The sequence below is a fragment of the Rhipicephalus sanguineus genome, chromosome 7 (assembly GCF_013339695.2).
Source record: "Rhipicephalus sanguineus isolate Rsan-2018 chromosome 7, BIME_Rsan_1.4, whole genome shotgun sequence".
Classification (NCBI taxonomy): domain Eukaryota; kingdom Metazoa; phylum Arthropoda; class Arachnida; order Ixodida; family Ixodidae; genus Rhipicephalus; species Rhipicephalus sanguineus.
This window is the reverse complement of record NC_051182.1, coordinates 34,957,497-34,983,514: the sequence shown is the minus strand read 5'-3', so window position 1 is coordinate 34,983,514 and position 26,018 is coordinate 34,957,497.

Sequence of the window (26,018 nt, the reverse complement as noted above, 5' to 3'; positions counted from 1 at the left end):
CTCTCTCTTTGCGAGCCCTTATCGTCGCTTATGCACCTGTAGATGACCTTCTGCACATTGCGTCGCTTGAAAAGTGCAATGAAAAGCAAAAAAAAAGCAAATCGGCATGTCAAGCTTGCGAAATGCCCGCCAGCGCACAATGAGCGTGGCATGTAACCCATGCCGTACATTACACGCATGTCATTCATTGTTTCCATGTTACCAGCTGTCATTTATGTACGTCATACAGTCACGTCACGCTATACCAATCTTGGTATGATATCAAGTTAGAGAACCGGACGCGAGTGCACCAGGCTCCATGCCGTAAATGGCATGCATGTCGTTATTTTCATGTTACTATATGTCATTTATGTTCGTCGCACAATCACGTCACGCTATATCAGTTTAGGTGTATGTCAAGCTAGCGAACCGGCCGCGAGCGCACCATGAGCGTGGCGTGTGTACATGACATGCATGTCATTATTTTCATGTTGCCAGCTGTCATTTATGTTGGACGTACAGTCACACTGCACAATACCAATTTTGCTGTATATGAAGCAGGCGAAACGGCCACTAGCGCTCCCGAGATCATGTTGTCAAAATAACGCCATACATGACAAGCGTGTCATGATTTGCACGTTAGAAACTGTCGTTTATGTGCGTCATACACTCTTGTGACGCCATACCTATTTTGGTAAATATCAAGTTAACGAAACAGTCGCAAGAGAACCAAGAGAGTGACGTGTAAATCATGTCGTTAATGAAATGCATATCATGATTTTCAAGTTAAGACCCATCATTCATGTTCTTCATGCAGTCCATTAACGAAACAACCATCCCATTAACGAAACAACCACACGAGCTATGAGTCGTAGGCGGCTAGATAGATAAGTAAATAGATCCATTCAAAGTCGTAGAAGTGTTTAACAAATGCTTTGCATTTAAGTCGTTAAACTCAGATAGGAATGATGTGTGATGCATGTTTTGGAACGTCTGTGAATATCACTCATGCTTCATACGACCAGTCAATCGACCCAGGAGTGCGCCCTGATAAAGTTGTTTGCACGATATAATTTTCTTGCCTGCGATAAAGCATGAATGAGGCATGATGCTTTCAGGGAATATACATTAGAGCAAAAGGCCACGGTTATCACATTGTCACATGATGGAATGTGCATAAAGGACAACTTTGTTTTCGATTTATTCTTTTCTCCAACTTCACTTGTTCGTTTTAATCCTTCGTCATCGTGTCAATTTGCGCACATTGACATGCGACAAGACCGTGCTCTCTCATTTTGCAGCATCTACCTTGGATGCAGTCAACTACCCTGGACATCTTTCTCCCGCCATGCAACTGTGAGAACCCACCGAAGCACAGATTGTCAGGAAGTGAAAAGACTTTTCGGCAACAATTTTGCATTGCGCACTCTGCCCGTCTCCTGAAATAGCATATTAAGGTACATAAGCACTGTACCTTCATACATATGCATCAAGGAACAGTGAAATAGCATATCAAGGTACATTAACATCATTAGCTTGGATTCATTTAGCTAGAACGAATAAATCATGTTAAAGCTATACAATGACGGCCATATCATGTGACAGACATCTGCTAAGTGCAGTGTGTATTGTGAAGCACATGCGCTTTATGGTATTGAATGAATGGATAAATGTTTATTCCAGCAAAATACAGGAAATGGGCCTCAAGTGAAAAGCGACAATGGTAGCTTGAAAAGTGCACAAGGCCCAGTAGAGCAAAAAGAGAGACAGAGCAGCAGAAACGTGTGCACGTTCAAAGGCAAAACATATACGCATACAAAAAGAAACAGGAAAGACAAAGCAGAAGAAACGTGCACATTCAAAGGCAAAACACCTACGCCATCTGCAAAGTGACAAAATCAAAAAGGGTGAACATTTACGCTAGTGAAAACAATGAAAATCAGAAAACAGAAAAGAAGGAACGGCCATTCAACGGCATGGAAGGAATGCAACTTCATTGGTCACGTATCAACAGTGGAATTTGCCAAGGTTACATGTGCATATTCTTAGCCATTGGGAGATGTGCAGGCTAATTTAATCGCATTGATATAAGTCAGCTGTTGAGTCTGTTGAACCAGATTGTTGACTCATCTTGTTTATTCCCTCGTTAATTTGCTGTTTTGCATTATGTTGCCATAGTTTTTATGACCAATACACAGTATCATGACTGTTGACACAATTTGACAAGGTGAAAGCGCTGTTATTGTGCCCAGGCCTTAGTTTATCCTCATTAGAAGTGCGCTGTTTATTTTTGCCTTGCCATGGTTCAGTGCCAAGTTGCCCAATCTTCACTCCTAAACAGAGTAGGTGCGGTTAATCAAGACCTTGCTAACATTCACAACCCTTTTAAAGTGTACTTATAATGATAACTTTACTGACATCAAAAACTACCCACATAAGGGTAAACATGGCAAGAATACACTTCTGGTCGTGTTTCGCATTTTTTTACATCCGTTTGTTTTTCGCCCTATGCACACGAAGTGAAACGCTCACAAGGAAATACTTAGCAGCATCTGAATTTTGTATTTATCTCGTGTTTTGACAAAATGCCTGCAATAAGGATAGTCAAGTGCGAATCTTCGGTAAGACATTCATTTTTATGTATACAGAAATCTTAGTGGACTTCTTTTTTGTGTAATTTTCAGGAATACACTTCTGGCAAAGCAGCAAGTGTTGCTTGCCCACCAGTCTGTGTTCAAGACAAGTGTATTGTGAGCATGAGTGTCGGCAGGATTTTGTCTTGGGGGTGCAAGGCGGCGTAACGTGCCGGCCTGGTGAGCAGGAGAGCATTGGTGTAGCTTGGGTGGACTCAAGTGCTGGTGTGTCTTGATGGCAGCAGGTGCCCTTTGTGCAAACCCCTGCCGACACCCATGATTGTGGGAACACCCTGATGTGCCTCACTTTACACTATGTCGAACAGCTCATACATCTTACCACATTTAGGCCAACACTGGTATTCATGCAGAGTGTTATGCGCAGTACTGCATGCAACCTTTCTGATATCGTGTGCATTTGAAAATTTCGCGTGTTTAAGAAGACGCTGAGTGGACCCAGTGTTATTCAGCAAACATAAGTCTTAACAGGGGCAGTTGGGCGAGTTGGTGTATATTTATAGTTAAAGAGGGTGCAAAAAAATCACAGCACAGAGAAATGAAGGGGACAGGATGACGCGCTTCTAGCAATTGAAGTTTAATCGAAACCACAGAAAGATATAAACACACAGTACGAAAAAATTACAAGACTAAACAATCACACATCCACAGAGGAATGGAGGGGGCAGACAGGACAATGCGCTACTAGTAACTGAAGTGTAATCAAAACCACAGAAAGATATAAACACACATGACTAAAAAAGCCAAGCACGTGTTCAACTTCAGTTGTTAGTAGCGTGTCATTCCGTCCTCTTTGTTGCTATGTGTTCTGATTTCGTTTTCACGTTTTCCTTACCTATGAACTGAACTCCTGACTGTTTCACAGTCTCTATATATGTGTGGTCAATTTTTATTCATCCTCATGGAATATCAATTCCTAGAATCCATGGTGCAAAGCGACCAGTCACTATTTACAGGAATTTTTTTATTTAGTGCCTCTGATTGCCTAATTGCAAGTTGACGTTGCAGCCATGGTGCTTGGATTATTTTCAATGTGGTAATTATGCGTAAGCCATCAAGTGAGGAATTAAGGATGAACTTTTGAGTTAAAGATGGCACTAGCTGGCATAAAAACATTGAAGCATGGCTGTACTTGTTATGCATATTAGAAGTATTGGTACATTGCAGTCATGTGATTATGCCGACAAGTTCCCAAGCACACTTCCAGAAATTTACGATGGCTTCCAGGTATCTGTGAGTAAAAATGTACAGCAACATATGAAGGCAACCTTGTAATTTCGTGGGCATTGCTGAATGCTTTTATGCACCTCGGTAAGTGGACCTACAGTCAACACCACAGGTCTATTTTGGGCTTTTTTGTAGGAAACTCAACTCCAAAATCATGTGCGACATGTTTTGATGCCGTAAGGCAAACTAATGCAATAAAAAACTATACAACTGCCTGTCTACACGGTTTCATATTTCCCAAAAGTGATGCTAGCCTTATTGTACTAATTAGTTGCCTTCGTGTGTAGGCTAACACCAAGTTCCTTGGGTAGCTTATTTTTTTGCATTGTACTTACATACTGGCACGGTGAAGTGCACACGTTAGTGCGCATCATGATGAGATTTTACACCCTACTTTCGTATTGCTTTACTGTTGTGAATTATGTATAGTGCTTAGGCTGTACTGTATATGTTGTTCCACGTGTTCAGTTTTGGGAGTAGGTTCTGTGCACGACGATAGAAATATATACCTATATCCTTACATTGACACGAGAACTGCTGCTGTTTTGATTCCAATAAAATGTTGCAACCACTGGTTCTTGTATCAATTGAAGTATGACTACTTGTCGTGCATGCAAATTGAAGAAATGAATTTGTGCTTGCAAAACAAATTGCTGAAACACTGCCTGCTCAATGTAACTGCTTGTGTTTTATTACCAAACACATTGAACAGATGATTCCCAGATTATGGCACATTGTAGAAGATAGGCAACAGAAAGTTAGACAGAAAGTCATCACTGTGTGCTAACGTAGATTGGGTGATCTTTTATCAATAGTAGCATAATTGAAGGTTGCTGTTGTGTAAATAAAGTTTAACGTAGTGTGCAGGTGGACGAGGGAGTGCACATATGATAGCTTTTCCAGTTTTCTGCATATTTGCTACAGTCCTCGTTTTTCTGTGTTACGACTGTGAAATTCTGAATTGTAAACAAGCCAACCTCTCTGCTGCTGTGGTGAAGTAATTCAACAGAACCATATTTTCTCAAGAACAGCTGTTCCATTGAGGAAGAGGGTAATGCTTTTTTTAATGGGTACTGCATCATCTGTCTGAGGGAAGGGCCAAGTACACATGGACGTTCACAAGAGAGAAGTGCAAGTACATTAACTTTTTTGTTTTGTGGGAGACCTGTCACTGGTAAATTGGGGAGGTTGTCCTTGACCTTGGGGCACGCGTTAGGCATTCGCTTTAAAGCGGTGGCGTGATGCTTACCAATAAAAGCTAATTAGTAAGAAATGTAGGTAGTATCCGAGTATGAAAGCAAATAAATACTGAATATGCGTTATAGAGAATCACTGAATGGCGTGCTAAAGCGTGCATTGCGAATAAGCGCTAAATGCGGAAATAGATAAGCGTTCAGCTGCTCAGAAGGCGCTGCTGCCCCTAGCTGCGTGCAGCTCGCGGCTGTACGCGCGCATTCAACGCACTTTATGTAGGCGCGTTACAATGTCCTTGTAACTCTGGAATTTTCTGCGTGTGTTATTTTCATATGGGAACGCAGGCGGTCCGCGCTAAAGAGTGCATTGCGAATAAGCGCTAATTGCGGAAACAGATTTTTATTCAGCTGCTCAGAGCGCGCTGCTGCCCCTGCGTGCAGCTCGCGGCAGTACGCGCGCATTGAATGCACTTAATGTAGGCGCGTTACAATGTTCTAAGTCGGGCATCTGCGTGTGTAACTTTCATTGAGAACGCAGGCGGTCTTCGAACCGCTCATAACACCCTGCCGCATCTGGACGCGCGCAGTTCGCGGCTGCAGAAATAACGAAAATTGCTCCACAGCATACGCTCATGGAATGCACATACGTTCGCTCGTCTGAAGATACCTTTGTCACGCTGGTATTCACGAATTTAGCGCGAGCGAAGAGGGCACACGTTTATAATTTTTCTAGCGGCACGACACGGTGAACCGGAGAATTCGGAGCCGAGGGTGTTTACGTCGATCGGCTCGGCCTGCATGACGCCCCACAAATTATGTATTGACCTTCCGCAAGAGCAAACACACGCCGATGGTACAAGAACAGAAGTTCGAAGTTGTGCCGACGAGTTACCAGCCGCTTTGTACATGCATTGGTACATATATAAGCCCACGAAAAAAGCAAGCTTGCAAGTGGTGGCGCTGTGGTGTAATGGTTATAGTGCTTGCTTTAAGTGCGTGTGGTCGCGAGTTCGATTCCTGTGTCGTGCGTACTTGTATGCAAATGTCATTGTTGTGCATAAATACTTTGGTGTCCATTTTCTATTATGTCCTAGTGATGAATAGTAGCGGAAATTGGCCGGTAAACGTAATATAGTGCCTAAAATATACTTTTTTTTTTTCATTTCGCGACCGCTCTAGGGCCTCGTATAAAAGGAGGCTTTAACAGCTCTCAAAAGAAGCAGAAAAACTCTCAATGCGCTCTGTTCAAGCCCCCAAAATGGGTTACATAAAAACACCAACTTTACCTCCAAAAGGAGGCTTTAAAAGCTCTCAAAAGAACCAGAAAAGCTTCCAATGCGCTCCGTTCAAGCCCTCAAAATGAGTTCAATAAAAACACAAATTTACCTCCTTAGTTCCGTCTAATCACTCCCTCCTTTCGAACCTCCTTTTGAACCTCCTTTCGAAGGGGGTTTTGCGTAGTACCTTTAGGATGCGCGCTGCGCAACGAGCCCAAAACTCCCTAAAAGGCTCAAACCCGTTTGCAGTGTAGGTCGAGATATAGCGCGACAGTCGGAGGCGCTGCTTCTAGCATGTGGGAGACGGCAGTGTAAGCCGCTTGCCACGGAAGCTTGTGAGCTTCGTTGGCGCTCCATGTGGTTTTACGAGTTCCTTGTGTTAGTGTTCCTTGAGAGGAATGGCGTGTACAAAAAGAGAAGAAAACTCAGCGACCGTTTTAACCGATTCGCGCAAACGCACGGAGAAAAAAGATATACGCAAGGACCATGTTTTGTGCGAGGCGCTGCGATTCGGGGTACAGGTCATGTGCGGAAAACGCATCACTTTTCCCCGCGCTGTCATGCAGACAGGTTTCCAGTGTGGAATCGGGCCATCCAAAGGCCGACAGAGGGATACAGGAGAATTCCACCATCTGTCGACTGCAAAGGTTTTTACGTGCGTGTATGACAGGCACGGGCAACTCATAATCTTAATCTTTTATTTTCTTCTTCCGTTATTTTATTCATTATATTTTCATCGACTATAAAAAGCAACGCAGCGATGCTCACCTTGTGCATTTAATTGCGGGCTCCGTAGTTACAAAGCGCATTCTGCTATCGGGCTGCACACATTCCAAAAATGCGTGCGTGCAACGTGCTCATAGAAAGCACTCCAGGACAGCTGCAAAGTCAGATACCTAGAAAATGCGATGTTTGAAGGCTGATGTACCAATCAAAGTCGCTAAACAACTTGACACAGAGAATATAAAGCGCGCAGGCTGACACATGTGTTCAGGACTGCGCGCTTGCATTAAAATATAGCAGCCGCCTTGTTGCCCGAACATGTGGAGAACTGACCATATCAGTGGTCAAACTGGTTTGCATCACAGTGAACGAACGGTTCATTTTCTTTTGAAGGGCCTCAACTAGGTAGAACGCGAGAACAAATTTAAAAAAAAATGAGCCCATACATAACCTAAGAAACATCCACCAGTGTATCGTTCATAAAATGATACAAATCAAGTTCTGTTGAAGCCACGAAACTAATTTCTGTCTCAATTTCTATACAACCTTGAGCACACTGGCTCACTGAACGTGCGACCTCAAGTGTAATGCAAATTCAGCAGAATAAACGACAAGGAACAACCGGACAAGGCAACTCGCACTCTCAAGGTACACTTTGTAGTACGGGTAAATAAAGTATATCAAAGGTTATCGCGTGATTACGTCAGAAAACGTCAAGATATAACGCTTCTGAGGGAAGGACCTTTCATTTTTACTCCGTAAACGTAGCTGGTTGTTAGCTTCCGAAAGGTTCGCACTAATGCCGTGATCCTTGAGGGAGACATAAGCGTATTGGTAATTCGTAAAAATGTTTATATTGATGAAGCCCTTTCACGGGCGAAAATCTAGTGCGACCGACGCAAGTGCATGGCCGTTAGCAGGGGGCGTAAAAGGGGCACTTCCCCCGCCTCCCTGAAGCCACTCCAGCATTCTCCCATTCCACCAGACGCGATGCAGCACGGGCTTGCACCCCTGAAGACAAAATCCTGCCGACGCCCATGCGCGAGTGCATTGCCACAGCGCAGGCTTGCAGTGCCTCCGAATACAGCGCCACTGCGGCCGAATCGCGAATGGGGGTTAACTCAGAGCGGCCGGTTTTCACACTTCCCAATTCTAGTCACCGCACCAGTGCACCACACAACTCACATGCCACGCCCCGATGACTCCGATCCTTAACGTCAGCGAGAAGGAAGTCCGAAATGGGAGAGGTGAGGTGTCGTTGACCTCAGGGACGATGGACAGCTTACTTGAGTACGTGCAAACCTTCATGTCTGCTTGCGCTCAGTTAAAATAATGTACTGGTTTCGTGAGAACCCTTCGAGAGCTATCCCATGCCGACAACAAAGGCCGAAAGGGGTGTCCGAGATTCCCCCGATGTTTTGCTCGGAACCCGTCTACGGCGGCATTCCACACTCGCTCGACCCCGCGGGCGTGAGCATTCTTCAGAAAAATGCGGCGCTCTGTGTCTCCGTCCAAGCGCCGACTTATGCGAAAACCCTCTGACTTCAGGCCTGCTTCACATGGTCACGCCCAATGGCGCCTGCCAAGAACGCTAGAGCCAGTCGTAACACTAGGTACCACAATACTTGTTTTACGTTTCTCAACACCAGTATTTTGATCTAGAGCAACAATCCCAAATTTTTTTAAAGTCGTGTTATGACTCCTTTAAGGTCTTTTTTACATTTTCTGTGTATGGAGTAATTGCACATAAAGCGCCTGCAGATGGCGCCAGTTGCGACGGGGTCAGATTTCTCAAGTTCACTTTGCCCGCTTATTGAAGGCACAGATGTGATCGTTCGGGTCAAGTGCAGGTCTGTAGCTTATATGCTTGCAGCTTGTGAGGCCTGGCGGCCAATTTTAATGAGGCCGAAAGCTGTTAATGGCTCATACTCGCGGCGTCCGTCCGTTCGTGCCTTAACTGGAACGGTGCCAGATGTGGCCTCTCCCCTTCCCACTCTCTCAGCAATCACGTGATGGCACAGCGGCGCGCGCGGCCATGCGCGGCAACGCTCCTTTGTCAGAAGTCTCGTTGCAGCAGTCGAGTTAGTCGGATGGCAAGCCTGATGATGCTCCCAAGCGGCCCGGTGGCATAGTCAGTCGAATGGCCACAGGCTTTCGCCGAACACAGTTCGGAATTTACACTCTCCTGCACTTTGTTCTCTACATTTCCAATCAGCGTTCCATGACTGGCACAGGAGCCAATTTTTACTGGCTGATAGCCATCCTGTGTACTTTCGATCACCTTCACATTTGATGAAATATTTTTGTCAATATTGCGCTCTTATGAAAATGGCCCGATGGAAAGACTGAAAATACACGAACAGTACGTTCGCCTCTTTCCGTCATGCCGTTTTTATGATATGAATCCGTGCCAACTCCCCCAACTGTCAGTACTACTTTCGCTCTCTTTCCCTGAAAGTCTGCTGGTCCAACATTTATTAGACATGTAGACTTTGCACGGTGAAGGCACGCGCTGAGCGTGAACTTGACACGTTTTCATGTGCATCACAAGACAAAATGTCCCTTTGATTCGAAGAGCAGCAGTCACTCAAGGCGCTCATGATATGATACGCGCGTGCATGCTAAACACTTACGACGACAAAGTTTTGAGTCATAGCGCTAGAAGGCACGCATAAGGAAGACTCAACGAGATGGGCGCTTGTGTCTTCCTCGTCCCTGTCTGCTAGCGCTATGACACGTTTTGATTAGGATTGTGCGAATATTCGAGTTTCAAATTTCAATCGAATAGTTCCTAATTGAATAATTCGATTCTACTTTCGAATAGCTAGTATTCGAAGTTTCGAATAATCCGACAGGACGAATATCTAAAACGCAACAAAGGCCAACGGTGCAACTTGGTTAGGGTAGGGTGGCTAAAACTAACACTAACGTCGCCGTTCGTTAAAATTTCACTGACATCCTGGTTCAAAAGCGAGCGCATGTTGACCTTAAAGGAGATTATGTCATTTCCGCAGGTAGAAAAGCACATGAGAAAACTGTCAAGTTCTTCACAACTTCGCTCCCGAAACGTTTGCCAAGAGAAGCATTTCTCTTGGCAAACGGACTCCTTGCGTAGTTCGCTCGCATATGCCGCAAGCGCCTTTAAGCGACCTGACTTTGGCCTGCAAAACCGTCAGTCATTGGCTTTGCATGTAAAAATTTATTTGCGCTGGGCAGTCGCCACTGCCGCGCCGCACCAATTTCGGAGACTCGCATCGTTCCGGCGCGCATTTAAAAAACTGCTGTGAACGGGCGCCCGAAGACTTTTGGGCCCGGAGCACCCATGGCGATGAAGCACAATACCGTTGTCAGATGAGCCTTATCGCTCGACCATGGGGAAAGAAACTAGCTACCTTACCCCCCTCTGTTAGGAGGTGAGGAGTGCCGCTGCTGACTGGAATGGCGGCTCTTCTATCAACATGCCTGCGCACCCTAAAAGCTGAAGAAACAAAAGCCACTTCCGAACAAGTGCGTAATGAAGCTGTGAGCTTGCCGTAGAGCCCGTGATTTTACTGTTTTGCGTAACTGGTGGTACACATTTCGAGTAAATACATATACTATTTGATATTAGATTAGATAATCGATAATTTTGGCCTTTATTCGGCACTATTCAATTTGAATTCGATTCGAGATTAAATTTCACTATTCGCACACCCCTACTTTTCTTGCATAAAACCCACTGGCTAAAAATGTCACGTTGCTAGACAAAGCTTTATTTTCCCCAAGTATACAGGATATACTAATGTCACTCGTCCCAGTTGAACACCAAAGCGCTCTTAAATATAAAACAGCAAATCACGAAAATTATTGTTTTTGCAGCCTGTCTAGTTAAAAAGCGTGATTACTCAGTAACCCGTCTCTTTATAGCTGCGGTATGTAACATTCGCAGAGCCTTTCAAAAATTCCTAGATTCAATAAAACACGCCAAATCCCTCAAAGAGGTAGATCTAGGGACAAATCCCTAGCGTTTGCATCACTACAGAATAGGTAGATAGAAAAAGATAGAAAAACCTGACTCTCGCAAAGGATTGTGGGCTACGGCGGCCGTCTGCATTGATTTCCGCTTCGAGAGTCCGCGCCGCCGTACGGGCACTGTCACACATGCCGTCGCTTTCTCCGTGTTCCATCTAGCAGTGGCGGTGATATTTTCCCAGAAAATTGCTGCGTTACATCTTGGAAAGCCACGCAGCTTAGTTAAATGAAAAATGCAGTCCCTACTGGACAATTATAAAACGTTGGAATGGTCTTCTTACATTCAAGTGGCACGGAACTCACACATGCTTGCTGTTCGGCAGCGGAGAGTGTTTTCGCGCATATTTTGGGCTATATAAAGATTCATTGCACTTCCTGATGTCAGGAAATATCTGTCCAATGCAAGACTTTTACTTCTTTTTTCATGTATGGAGAGGTAAAGTGCCCCATTTACGCCCTCCTGCCAACGCCAAGGCACACGCTTTGGCCATTGAAGATTTTCGCCGGGGAAAGAGCGTGGTGAACGTGAAGAGAAACAATATTTTTGCGAATGAACAATACACTTCTATATCACTTAGGGATCACGACATTAGTGCGAACCTTTCGGCAGCTCACAGATCAAATACCCAGGCATTGTTCAACACCCCCCCCCCCATTATACAACCATTCGATGAAGTGTTATTTCAAATGAACCACTGTTTTCATGTTTGGTGAAGGCAAAATTATCTATACCTTCATAAGGTCTATTTACACACTTACTGAGCTAAACCGAAAGCTTCTTCCAGTGGGGGCGTTGTATCTTCGACGGCGTTTTTTAACATTATGATGCGATAGCCTTTGATACATTGTATTTACTCGTACTACTAAATGTGTATTGATAGTTCGTGTTGCCTTGCCCGTTTGTTCCTTGTCGTTTACTCTGCTGAATTTGCATTACACTTGATGTCGCACCGTCAGTGAACAAATATGCTCCAAGTTGTATAGAAATTGAGACAGAAATTAGTTTTGTGGCTTCAACAAAATTGGATTAGTATCATTTTATGAACAATACACTGGTGGATGTATTTTTAGGTTATGCATGGGTTGAATTTTTTTAATTTGTTCTCGCATTCTACCTAGTTGAGGCCCTTCAAAAGAAAATGAACCGTCCATCGTGATGCAAAACAATTTGACCACTGATATCGTGAGCTCTTCACATTTTCGGGCAACAAGGTGCCTGCTATCTTTCAATGCAAGCGCACTGTGCTGAACACATGTGTCAGCCTGCGCGCTTTACATTCTCTGTGTGAAGCTGTATAGTGACTTTGATTGGCACAGCAGCCTACAAACATCGCATTTTCTAGTTATCTGACCTTGCAGCTGTCCTGCAGTGTTTTCTATGGGATCCATGCACGCACTTTTGCAATGTGTGCAGCCCCATGGTGGAATGCGCTGTATTATTACGTAGCCCGCAATATAATACACAAGCTGAGCATCACTGCGTTGCTCTGTACAGTCGGCGAAGATACAATAAATCAAATAAAACCGAACAAGAATGTAAGACGCTTTGATGAATACAATTATCAAAGCAATTGCTGAGATCTTTAAGAGCGCTACATAGCGTTTATTAACTCCAGTTGCCCGTGCTTGTCACACACGCACGTAAAAAATATTTGCGACACTTGAATGGCTTCGGTACATTTACCTTGAGTGAAAATGTTTCTTATACAGATGACCGAATTCGCCTATATAGATCTTCCGGCCTTTGGGATGCCCTGCTTCTAAGCTGCAAATCTGTCTGCATGGAGGCGCACGGGAAGGCGACAGCTTTTCCGCGCATGTTCTGTACACTGAATTGAAGCGTCTGATACAAAACACGGTCGCTGGGTTTTCATCAATTTGTAGACGCCATTCCTTTCAAGGCGCACTAACACAAAGAACACGTAAAGCCATGTGGAATGCTAACGAAGCCGACAAGCTTCCGTGGAAACGTCCCTCTGGCCTACACTGCCGTTGCTGCCGTCTCCCCCATGGGGCCCGTGCTAGCAAGCAGCGCCTCCGCCTGTTGCGAAATATCTGTGCCTAGCCGAAGGATCGCGCAAGGCGGCCCTTAAGGGCAAGGGAAACATGGCTCGCTTTTGACACCTCCCTATTCTAGCTACCATAGCACTGGTGTTCCCCAATTGGACTCCTCGACCTTACGGGTGTATCGTGTGGCTCATTGCCTCCTTTCTGGAGGCCGGACGCCGAGGCAGCAAGTCACCGGATTGGCGGGAGCTGCGGACACCTGTTTTGAGTACCACAGGGTTGTTTGACTTGGGGCTTTATAATCCGAAGAATTTTTGTAAAAATCTCTCTCTTGATATCTCTCATCATGCCTCTATGTAAATGAACCTCTGTTCTCTCTAGTACGAACGCGTCTTCCTCTCTGCAAAAGATTGAATAACGGCTACTCCGGCGGGGGCCAGCTACCGTTGACGTGACCCGCCGGACCCGATTCGCAACACTGGGAATGCATCGAATACATTTTTATTACCGCTAGCTTAAAAAGGCACTTTCGGTTTCGATATCGAGTGGGCACCTTCTCAGTGACGTGTCATAACAGTGCGACGTCACGGGGACACAGTGACTAGCGCGACGTACTAACGGCAAATCTGTCATCTGCTCGTGGTGTACGTAAACAACGATGAGTGAATTGCCGTCTAGTGACCTCGAGAGCGATTTTTGCGAGTTATGCTGCATGCAGGACGCTGAGTTCGCAAGCTCAAGGGAACTGTGTCGACTAATCGGGATAATGTCCATTGCAGTGGGGCTGGCTTGCAGGTACTCAGCGACGAGAACTTTTATATCAAAGTAAAATATTTTGTTGTCTGACTCTGGTGTGCGGAGAGCGTGGACACTGTATACCAAGGAAATGAAAAATGTCTTGTGCGATGTCCCAAAATCGTGTCAGTACTCCTTTAAGTCCGTGTTAATATGTTGCATTTGACTTCGAATAGGGTTGAATAGAATTGAACCAAAGAGCAAACAATCTTCATATTTTGTTAAAAGTTAATTAGCCTGAATAATGTTAAAAGGTCAATCTAGAGACTTTTATTTCAATCTAGGGTATTTTCGGGGGCCACTCTAGAGATAAAACGTTGACATTGGTTGGCATCATTGCCTGAAACGATGCCAGTCCGACGTGCCAGTCACTGCCAGACGATACATGCATGCGCACGTCCTCCCCACACCTGCTCTCCGGCGCTCGTCGAGACACCTCGACGCAACGTGCCGGCTCACCGGGCAAGACGTAGTGACGAGATGCTTATTCGCCTAGTCACTGACTCGCACCCACTTTGGAGGGTTGCCCGAGAATTCGGTGGTTTTATTATTTTCAATAAAAGTAAAAAAATTGGGAAGTTATAGAATATAGCTTGCAAGTTAAAGATAAAATTTAAGGCCGTGTTTTGGCTAAGATCAAATTGACGAAGTTGGATGCATGTCGGCAAACGCGTGGCTAGCATATCCGGCCAGTTCACGCTGCCCTTCATCGATGCTGACGCTACGACCCAGCTTCTAATTTTGATGCACATTGCGCGCTCTGAAGTGAACTTGTCGAAAACAGAGATCTGCAAAATTTTAAGGTGGCGCGGTCATCTTCAGGCAGATATCACCACCGGGAGTTGGGGTGGCATTATCGTAATAATTAAATAATCATTTTCGATCTGCAGCTTCAAGCACGACCTGCTTCTACGATTAAAATTCCTACCGCCTAGTTGGCGGGAATGTTCCAATCTTATCCTCCAGGAATAGTCTCTGGCAATTACTCTATATATTCTACATGCACTATATGCAAACGCACGGAACTAATCATTTGTTCATTTATTTGCATCTTGCTTGAGGTGTCAGGACCAAGCAAGAGAAGAAAAAAAATGCACGAATAACCTCGAAGTGAATGATGATGAATGGGCGAAGCACTGGCGATCGTTCGGTAACCGCCAGTCTCCCGTGACATTGCCCACTCCCGCATGTGAATGAATGACAACGCGTGTGTATAGTTATATACAATGTGTTTTATTGGTCATACCTCCTATGTCGTGTTGAATGTGGATTCTGTTTTGCCTTCATTACTACTGCTTTGTGGTCCGTGAAATGTTGAGCCAATGGTTTTTCGACTTGATCTAGCTTGAAGTTGGCGAAGACGAGGTCTATGCACGTTTCCCTGGTGGTTGTTGGTAGTTTACAGCCACACGAAATGCCTCGTAGAGCGTATCGAGACGTCATATACTGCACAAGCCAGTCGTTGTCCGTGATGTCAACGCTGAAGTCTACGACAAGTACGAAAGGGTTCTTCCTGTAGTTTGTTTCGTGATCGCGCATGGCTAAATCGATGTACATTTCTACGTTGACTCGGGAAAGATTCCGGACTAAGTACACTGTCATGACGACGGTTCCGTCGGATAGTTTTATTGCAGCGTGTTCGTGTTGTGAGAGTGACTCGTTATTGGTAAGTCGAGATCCACCGAGGTCTGTGTCAATTTCACGTACATTCCAAAACCACCCGCCGGACACTCTGCTTCTTCTGTGCAGACGACAGGGAAGAATCCATTGATGTACTGTTTTCTCGCGTTCCACGTTTCGGTAAAGCAAAGTAAGTCTGCTTTCGTTAGTACGGGATCTCGCTCGATGTCTACTGCGAGGGTATTGAGGGAGCGAGCGTTTAGAAAGACCAGGGTAAACTCTGTAGTGGGGTCTACGTCTTCTTGGAAGGCTCTGAGGTACCATTGTGTCAGTGCCGGCAATCTGTGTTGCTCGAGAAGTTTAAACAGATCCACCTTGTTCTTGTCCACGTTACTATCCTTGTGGAAGTAGCGATGATTCCATTTGGAATTGGTAAAGTAGAGGTTTTTTACATTAATGCAACGACTGAGAGCTATACGTACACCAACTTTTGTGGGTGATTTTTATTATACTCATAGACAATGGACAAGTAGCTCCCTCCTTGCGATTTGTGGACGGTTACTGCACACGCTTGAAGCAATGGAAATTGATTTCGTCTTTCCGCAGCACCCATCTTGCGATCTAACGTTACGGTGGCCACACGAGGTTCAAACAAGATCCACGTGGAGTCCACATCATTCCACTTTTGTTTCGCCTCGCTTATCATCCATTTTGAACGAAGCCGAGTGAGCTTTGCCGTTGTCGGTGCGCGTCAAATTGTAACCACGGGCGTTTCGAGAACTTGTCGCATACCCCTCGATCACGCATTTTAGGAGTGCCTACTGTACCGTTAACTAATCCATCTATGACATCGATGATGCAGTGATCAATGTATGGTTTATGCAGTATGAGCAGTATCTCTCGATGAAGGTTTGAAAATTCCGTGTGGGACATCCGCGCAACGTTCTTTCATGCTTTCTGCCGAGCCTCTTGACTTCTGCAGCTCAAGTACGTGTCTTGCGCGCCTAGCCGAGTCACATCTCTTAGTTGGGTACTGGCAACGAACATGTTAAACGCAGTCACCTCGTCATTGGGGGCGAAGAGCCGTGTTGCAGAGGGTGCAAGAAGTGACGCTTCTTCCGGGGTGACGAATCTGCTCTCTAGTAAATGTACTTCTTTAGGAAGCAACGGTCTTCCGTCTCCGTTCTTTGTGAGCAGCGTAGACAAGGACGCGTCATCTTGCTTGACCACCTTGACTAATGGAAAGCAATCTATAGAATGCCACTTTATCGTAGAACCATGGAGTCCTCCAACTTCTCGACACCTCTTGTACACCTCATTGGCGCTAACCAGCGGCGATTGACGCAAATCACCACACAAGATTATATCCAGTCCTCGAAATGGTTTGTCCAGACGTTGAGTAATCTGTCTGAGGTGACAGTCGATGGCGTTCCAGTTATCCGAGGACAGCCTACTCACTTCATCTATGACACATTTAACTTTTCGGAAGGCTACACGGAACGTGCTCAGTTCACTGTCGTTTAACCCTGCGTCCTTGCTTTTCGCGAGAGTTTGAACGGAGAGTGCACCATGGTTCCTCCGACGGCCACCACCGTTTTTGCCATGCTGCCGAAAATTACAAATGCGTTGTAAGGACCAGTGTCGTTCTATCAAATGTAAGTGTCCATCGCCAATCACAGGACGAATATTTCACCACATACAGCCGGTCCCGCCAAGAAGAGACGCAACGGAGGCGCGCCGACTGTCGTTTGTCTGTGAGATTCCTCATGGCAGTTTGTGCTGCTCGGAATTTCTCATTCGCATGAGCTTATTGTACTCGGCTGTATCCATAATGTCCTGTCGCTTGCGCACAGCAGCACAGAGACTGGTTTCTTTTATGAGACGCAGCATGTCTTCGTTTGGAATGCGATTCGCATCACAGTGTGCGAGATGCACCACGGCACCTCTATCTTCACCCTGTCGAGATTCTTCCCCTTGCTCTTCATGTTGCTGCATCGCGTCGTCATTTCACCAATGATGTCATTGTCGTAACCTCGACTATATTCTCGTCTATTGTCAGCAATCACATCTTTGATTGCGTTGTAAAGCTGTTGATACTTGTTGTCCAGTACATCTACGGGCTCATTTATGAAAGGCACGTACAGCAAGACTTGGTCTCGTTTGTAAAGGGAAACAGGAGTGTTACTCGGTGCTCGTACCACAAAAAAAAATTCGGCAGATCCCACGCGTTGTGGGAATCGGTTTCATGCCAAGCATTCAGCGCGTACCTCATTGCTGTATTTTATGTCATTGAGCAAAGCGTTACGAGGTGGATCGACGTGTTTTTGTAAGTGTAGTAGCTGTGTGCACATCATCGGCTTACCAGGCACGAGGACAGCACTGGTGTTTAAAGGGCAACTTAGGGTGCGACGTGATGCCAGCCCTCACGTTAGAATACATACGTCAGTATTATCGAAACTAAGTGCACTTTATGGTGCAGTCATGTGAATATCATTGTGATGTTGTTAGTGGGCTCAGGCCTCTTGCACACAAAGAAGGTCTCACAGAAACGTCGAGGCTTTAATGTGGACGCGGGACGGAACTGACGAGCACGTTGAACAAGCACATACACATAACACACACTCCGGTCTATACGCTTAGTGAGTAGCGTCTATCGGCGCGGCGACGGCACACTCACACACGGCACGTCGACCGCGCGGCGATGCTGTCACCGACGATCCAGGCGTTCGTCGGAACGAAGGCCCGGCGCCGGTTGGTCTGGACAGCATCGCCGGTGACAGCATCGCCGCGCGGTCGACGTGCCGTGTGTGAGTGTGCCGTCGCCGCGCCGATAGACGCTACTCACTAAGCGTATAGACCGGAGTGTGTGTTATGTGTATGTGCTTGTTCAACGTGCTCGTCAGTTCCGTCCCGCGTCCACATTAAAGCCTCGACGTTTCTGTGAGACCTTCTTTGTATGCAAGAGGCCTGAGCCCACTAACAACATCGCAATTTTGGCGAGCCTGCCAGGATACTCAAGCACACAAGAGGGAATGATGGAGTTTCAGAGACTATACGCCATAGGCCTCGGAATGACCTCGGAATGATGGGAGCGGAGCTCAAGCGCTGGGTCGACGCGGAAATCGCGAGGGAACGGGACCAGCGTGCCCAAAATCGCGAGGACGCGAAAGCGCAGGCCGAGCAAGACCGCCTGAGGTTGGAGGCCGAAGAACGCGTGCTCAAGCTCAAGATCGAGCTCCAGGAAAAGACTGGCAGTACGCAAGGCGCGGCGACCTCGGAATGACGGGAGCGGAGCTCAAGCGCTGGGTCGACGCGGAAATCGCGAGGGAACGGGACCAGCGTGCCCAAAATCGCGAGGACGCGAAAGCGCAGGCCGAGCAAGACCGCCTGAGGTTGGAGGCCGAAGAACGCGTGCTCAAGCTCAAGATCGAGCTCCAGGAAAAGACTGGCAGTACGCAAGGCGCGGCGACGGATGCCAGTGCGGGACAGGCGCTTGCTAGGGCAGCACCCGACATCTTCAGCCCCCACAAATTGATTCCGCCGTTCAACGAGGAACGGGATGACCTAGACGCCTACTTGAAGCGTTTCGAGCGAGTTGCGACAAGCCAAGACTGGCCCCGCACGAAATGGGCACTCTCCCTCAGCCTGTGTCTGACCGGGGAGGCCTTGACGGTCATAGGGCGACTCGACTCTAACGCAGCCACAGATTACGACCAGCTGAAGGCTACCTTGCTCCAGCGTTTTCGGTACACCGCTGAGGGGTACCGCGAAAAGTTCCGAAACGCGAGACCCGAAGACAACGAGACCGCCATGCAGTACGCCGGAAGGTTACCTGGCTACTTCGACCACTGGATTGAAATGAGCCAAACAGACAAGAGTTTCGACTCCCTTCGCGACGCCATGATTGGCGAGCAGTTCTTGGAAAGCTGTGCTATGCCTCTACGAGTATTTTTGAAGGAAAGGAATTGCAAGACCCTCGACGCGCTGGCGAAGAATGCCGACTGCTGCATAGAGGCACAACACCTCACCAATATGAGCAAGGAGAAGACCCTCAAAGAGGCCACGGTGGAGCATTCCGGCAAGGCGGAAATACCAAAGACGTCTAGGCCAACCGACCGGTGCTTCCTCTGCGACAAGGCGGGTCATCGAGCTTCGGAGTGCTGGTCCCGGAATAAAGGAACACCTGCAGACCGCGGATGGTCTCGTAGAAGCGGTCCAGGAGGAGGACCCTCAAGACAAGAGACAGGACAAGCTTCGTGTATGATCGCACCATCGCCGCCCGAAAATCCGACAGACGAAGGGGATGGGTACGTCGTACTGCAGAGCGGCGAAACGATTCCCATAGTCAATACAACATTAATGCCACCAGCCCCCGGATGCGACGTCGCAAAGCTGCCAGTGCGTAGGGGCTTCCTTGAACCGCAACCGGTATCGGTCCTACGAGACGCTGGTTGCAACACGGTAGTTGTGCGGTATTCGCTGATACCTCGAGAGAAAATGATAGGAACAACAAGACCGGTATTCTTGCTGGATCGCACGATTCGTTACCTACCGAAAGCCATTGTATTTCTCGACACGCCATTCTTTACAGGCCTTGCGCGGGTTAAATGCATGCGGGACCCCGTGTATGACGTGGTGCTGGGGAACATTGAAGGAGCCCGGCCACCTAATGACCCGCTCAGTTTGTGGTCGCCAGACAGAACTCGGAGCGATACGAGTCCCCCTTCCATGCGAGGGCCACCTACTTCGCAATTAGGGCGGCCAGACATAAAGGACAAAGAAACGAACGAGGTTGGAAACGTAGCCTCAAGCCAGACACAGAAGCTGGCCGTGTGCGGTGCCGGGTTCATCACTGCTGCAAAGGGTACGGAGACACCGTCACTGCCAGCGTTGCCAGTGCTGCAACCCGCAATCACAGAGGTAGAGCACTGCAAATTAAAGGACTTGCAGAAGAACGACGGATCTCTCAGGCGCTGCTTCGATAAGGTCGGCAAGATGCTGATATCGGGTGGCAACGAAAATGAATATTACTTGCAAGATGGCATTCTATACAGGAAACAAAAGACGACACGAGGGGAAATATTCGACCAGTTGGTGGTGCCCAAGGACCTTAGAAAGAACGTAATGAGGATAGCTCATGAAGGGAGCCACGCTTGTCATCAGGGAGTGACGCAAACGCTCAGTCGAGTCGTCACTGAGTTTTACTGGCCCGGAATGCAGTCGGAGACCAGACGATTTACCAGGTTGTGTGGCACGTGCCTAGGAGCAAAGAGTCCCACGCCACCTATTCGGACGTGCTCCATCACACAAAGACCTCAGACTCGCGCGAACTGTTTGTATCATCAATTTATGCTTCGCCGAGAAGTCTCGGAGAAGTGCTTCTGCAAGGACACGAAGAACTTGGAGTAATGGCGTGATCCTCGACGAATAACGTGCGGTGACTTGTGCTACGTGTCAGCTACGTCGCTTACGTCGTGTGGTGCTGCGTCGCCTTTGTGCTCCTCCTCGACTTCTTGAAATTGGGGGGAAATGTGATAGGAATTTAGAATACTTGAAGTGCGCGGCCGATTGCGCGTATGTGCCGTCTGATCGGGAGAAGAAGAGGACGATGAGCATCGCTCGCGCGGGAGCGGTCGGCGGAATGCTAGCCTGAGCTGCATGGGCGGGACCCGCGTTCCCGACCAAGTGTACGGCCACTGACTGAAGACTTGTGCCTGGGTCTTGTGTACCACGGGCGTCAACGGGTTCCGGTGCGGTCAAGCCGTATCCTGGGCCACTACCGTGCTGGGCGACGTTCATCGTCCTCTTCTTCTCCCGATCAGACGGCACATACGCGCAATCGGCCGCGCACTTCAAATATTCTAAATTCCTATCACAATCATACGTAACTTTCGCTAATGTATTCCTCCTGGGTTGAGCAATGCAATATAGCTTGCTGAATCATAGTAATACAGATGTCATTTTTATTAAGCTGCTATAAAAACGGTGCCAACACTAGAACCACAGAAGTTAATCTGATATGACGCCTGTATCGTAGAAACGCATATGTAGTGTCTATTGTTTTCTTGTTAAATTAGATAGCCAGCGCCACAACCACGATTGACGTTGCACAGATATTACGATTGCATAGGCTGTTTTTTCCAAATCAGTTTATAGACCTGGCGTGACTCTGTGGTACAATACCTGATTGCCACGCAGAATGCTTTGGTTCGATTCGTAATTTCTATTTTTTCCATTCGTCGGGCCAGCGCTGCCGATGACGGTTTCTCTTAACGCTCTCGCATTTAAATGACCAATTTCTGTTCTCGCCGTTTCTGGGTACATATAAACTGTCAATCACCTGTGGCGCATACCCGTACACCGCGGCCCGTGGTAAACGGGTATGTGCCACATAAGTCTGGAGGAAAGCGTTTGACGACGTACGCGACAGGATTTTCACGTTATTGATGTTGTGACCCGATAGTCGTATTCGTCAAATTCTGTTACCCTCTCATGCCAATTTTTGTGTACACCAAGTTAAAGATGCGATTATGAGAGCACCCAGACGCAGGCGGCTAGATAGATAGATAGATAGATAGATAGATAGATAGATAGATAGATAGATAGATAGATAGATAGATAGATAGATAGATAGATAGATAGATAGATAGATAGATAGATAGATAGATAGATAGATAGATAGATAGAAACCCTCAAAGTGCCAGAGGTTCGCTAAGAAATGCTTCGCATATAAAGAACGTCAGGTCTGCGCGGTAAGGGCAGCACAGTCAAAGCGAAAGCTGGAAGAGCGCCATTTCTACAGCCTGTTATAAACTCTCTTGTGGCTACTAATACAAGTACGCTATACTTGTATACTTGTATACAAGTATACAAGTACGCCAGAAATCAGAACTTTTGTGATGTTGGGAAGCACCCACCACAACATTATTTGTCATTCTGCGGAGAAGCGCGGTACCATCTGTAAGGCATTATATGTACGTTGTTGATGTGACGGTTGATGAAGTAGAAGTATTATGGCTGAGCTTTTTGCAATGGTTTGGAAGCTTTAAACGACCCACTAGTTACGTAATTCGCATTGTGTGACGCCCGGTCGTTATTTTACTCTCCCACCACGCTTTATAACCTATGTCAACGTGAGAAAGAGAGAGAGCGAATTAACTTTAGTGAGACACTGAGGAAATAGATCATGGGAGCCTTACGGGCTTCCTTGGTAACCAGTAGAAGTGCACTTGCGAGGAACCCACTACGCCATAAGGCATTATTTGCACTTTGTTGATGCTGTGGCTGATGACGATGAAGAATTATTGCAGAGCCCTTTGTAATGCATTGGAAGCATTCTACAACCCACTCGTTGTGCAATTCACATTTTGTGACACCTGGTTACAGAATTGGTGTTGTGTGACGTCTGGTTGTTATTTTACTCTTCTACCACACTACATTACATATGTTAATGTGGTTCCTTCCCGACAAACCTGTATAGGGTCTCTTTGCAAAGCAGGATCAAGCACCGGCGTGGCTCTGATGTAGCATACGGGGCTCCAACGCAGAGGGCCCAGACCTCAGACCTCTTTATTTCACGCGACAGTGGTTACGGAAACCGGCGGCGGTGGTGGAAGTGGTGAAAAGCATTTATATACAAAGAGAAGCTGTGGGACCTCTTTCGAGGCTCCTACAGACTAGTTGGACTCTCTATTCCGGGACCTCATTGGTTGAAGCCACCGCCCTCGCTCTCTGTACCAAGGCCTGTTTGGCTCGAAGGTCTGAGCAGCCGAGCAGGGCCGGCTCCGAGCCATCTCGTGTAGGGTTTGGGTGAGATGTAAGGGCTGTGTTGTTTTGACAAGCCCACACCATGTGGTAGGTGTTCGCCACCTTCCCACAGTGCTGACACTGGCCTGTTTGACACAGTGCTGGCACTGGCACTGGCCTCTTCAACCCCCTTGTGGGAGGAGGGTAGCGGCGATTACTTTCCTTATAATATTCTAGAATTTCCCTATATCGGAGGAGAGGGTAATGCTCCCCGTCTGTCTCCACTAGGATTGACGGATTAACCCCGGAAATGAGTGCTCGGCAGCCGCATCTGCAGCCTCATTTCCCCGGAATGCCTAGTGACCCGGTGTCGAAATAATACGTTTCGGGTGACGGTCCACGTCCCTTATGCAGTTGCGCAGTCTTTTGTGGGTTAAGGGTAAGATGTACCCTGTGGTTTCGACACGCGCCCCGTGAATCCGTAATGATGCATCTGGAATCACTGTGAGAGGCCGCAAGGGCAATGGCGCCCTCTTCAGCCTGTGTTGATGTATACGCCCTAAAGGTTAGCCCATCCACCTGTGTTCGTTCGTGAGTAGCAGCGGCCGTGTACCACCCCTCGGGGCTTGGGCCAGCAACGTCCACGTAGTAGGCACCTGTCTTCTGTCCATATTGTAGCATCAGCTTCCGAGCGCGCGCCTAACGTCGTGCGGTGTGCTCATCTCTGTCCATTTTAGTGGGCAGAGGTTGGAGCAGAAGGGCTGTGCGCCATAGTTCTGGCAAGTTGACCCGCTCCTGTAGGTGGAAGTCATGTTTTTTATGCAGTGTCGCAAGCAGACTTTGGCCAGACTTTTTTTGGGCCAACCGTGTGTACTGGTTCAGGGATGGGCTTCCCTGAGCTCCTGATATGAGTTCACCACACCCAAAGCCTTGAGACTGCTGTCGGATGTAGAGATCGGCAGATCAAGAGCCCTATTCAACTTTTTAAATGCGAAGCATTTCTTAGCGAACCTTTAGCACTTTCAGCGTTTCTATCTACGTATCTATCTATCTAGCCGCCTACGTTTGCGTGCTTTCATGATCGCCTCCTTAACTTGGTGTATACCAAAAGTGGCATAAAAGGGTAAGAGCATTTGATGAATATGACTGTCGGGTCATGACATCAATAACGTGAAAATCATATCGCGTACGTCGTCAAACACGTTCCTCCAGACACGTGTGGCACATACCCGTTTACCATGGGCCGTGTTGTACGCGTATGCGCCACAGGTGATTGATACTTTATATCTACCAAGGAACAGCGAGAACAGACCTTGGTAATTTAAATGCGCGAGCTTTAAGACAAATCAACATCGGCAGCGTTGACCCGACAAACGGAAAGAATCCAAATTGGGATCCCAGCAGGAATCGAACCCAGGCATTCTGTGTGGCAATCGCGTATTCTACCACAGAGCCACGCCAGGTCTATAAACTGGTTTGTAAAAAGAGCCTATGCAGGCGTAATCCCTGTGCAGCGTCACTTGTGGTTCTGTTGCTGGCTATCTAATTTTACAAGAAAGCTATAAACACTACAAATGTACTCCGGCGATACAGGCGTCATATCAGATTAACGACTGTGGTTCCAGTGTTGGCTGCGCCTTTGCAGCAGTCTAATAAACATTACATTTGTATTCCTATGGTTCAGCGAGCTATATGAAGCATTGCTCGACCCAGGAGGAATACATCAACGAAAGCTACGTATGATATTCACAAGACTGCACCATAAAGTGCATGATACTGACGTACGTACTCAAACGTGAGAGCTGACGTTACGTCGCACCATAAGTTAACCTTAGGACGCCAGTGTTGTATACGTGCCTGGTAAGCTCACGATGTGCACACAGCTACTACACTTACAAAAACGCATCGATCCACCTCGTAACGCCTGGCTCAAAGCCTTAAAATACAGCATAGAAGTATTCGCTGACTGCTTCGCATGGAACCGAATCCCACAACGCGTGGGATCTGCCGAATTTTTTTTAATGATTGGTTCGATTATTTCTTCATGTTTGCGGAAGTAAAGGTAAGGAACGGAGTACATGACCCTGCTGGATACAAAAGCATGCGCCAGCCGCAGCGCATCTTTGCACCGAAGTCTACCCCTCTTGTTGAAGAGCCTGCGGACCATGCGACACACTTGGTCAGAGTTTGCCAATCCGGAGCTGTTGGTGAATGTATAGGCCCAGTACCCTGATCTCATCCGCTCGTCGGATTCGGTGGCTGCGGCGGCGGACAACTACGGCGCCAAAAACGGCCTTTGTAATAACAGGTTTCGCTGTAAGAGGAATTATTGGGAGCACAGAGCCATTAGCAAGCAACCAACTGTTGTGTTCCTGTACACCGCTCTGGAATTGTTCAAGTCTCTCCATTTTTGTCGTATTGAAGAACAGATGACGTCCACTTTAAGACTTTCCGCAGTTTTCTTGAACGATCACTCGATTCCCTGGACGTTCAGCACGACAGTAGCTTTTACGGGCCTTTTATCGCTGTCAGGCTAATCGTTTGTCTGAATTGGAATGAAGATTTATGTTTTGGCACATGTCCCGCAGATGCTGAGGCCAGGAAAGGGACAGGCCAACAGGAGTCATTGACAACATACATCCGACACCCTAACATGCTAACACATATCTGACGGCTCTGCTATTTAAAACGGTGATTACAACTGCGGTTATCCGGCTTTGCGAGAGTGGAATTGAGACAGTTTAAACTAGTTTAATCAATTCCAATATTGTAAAAGCACTTTTAGTACA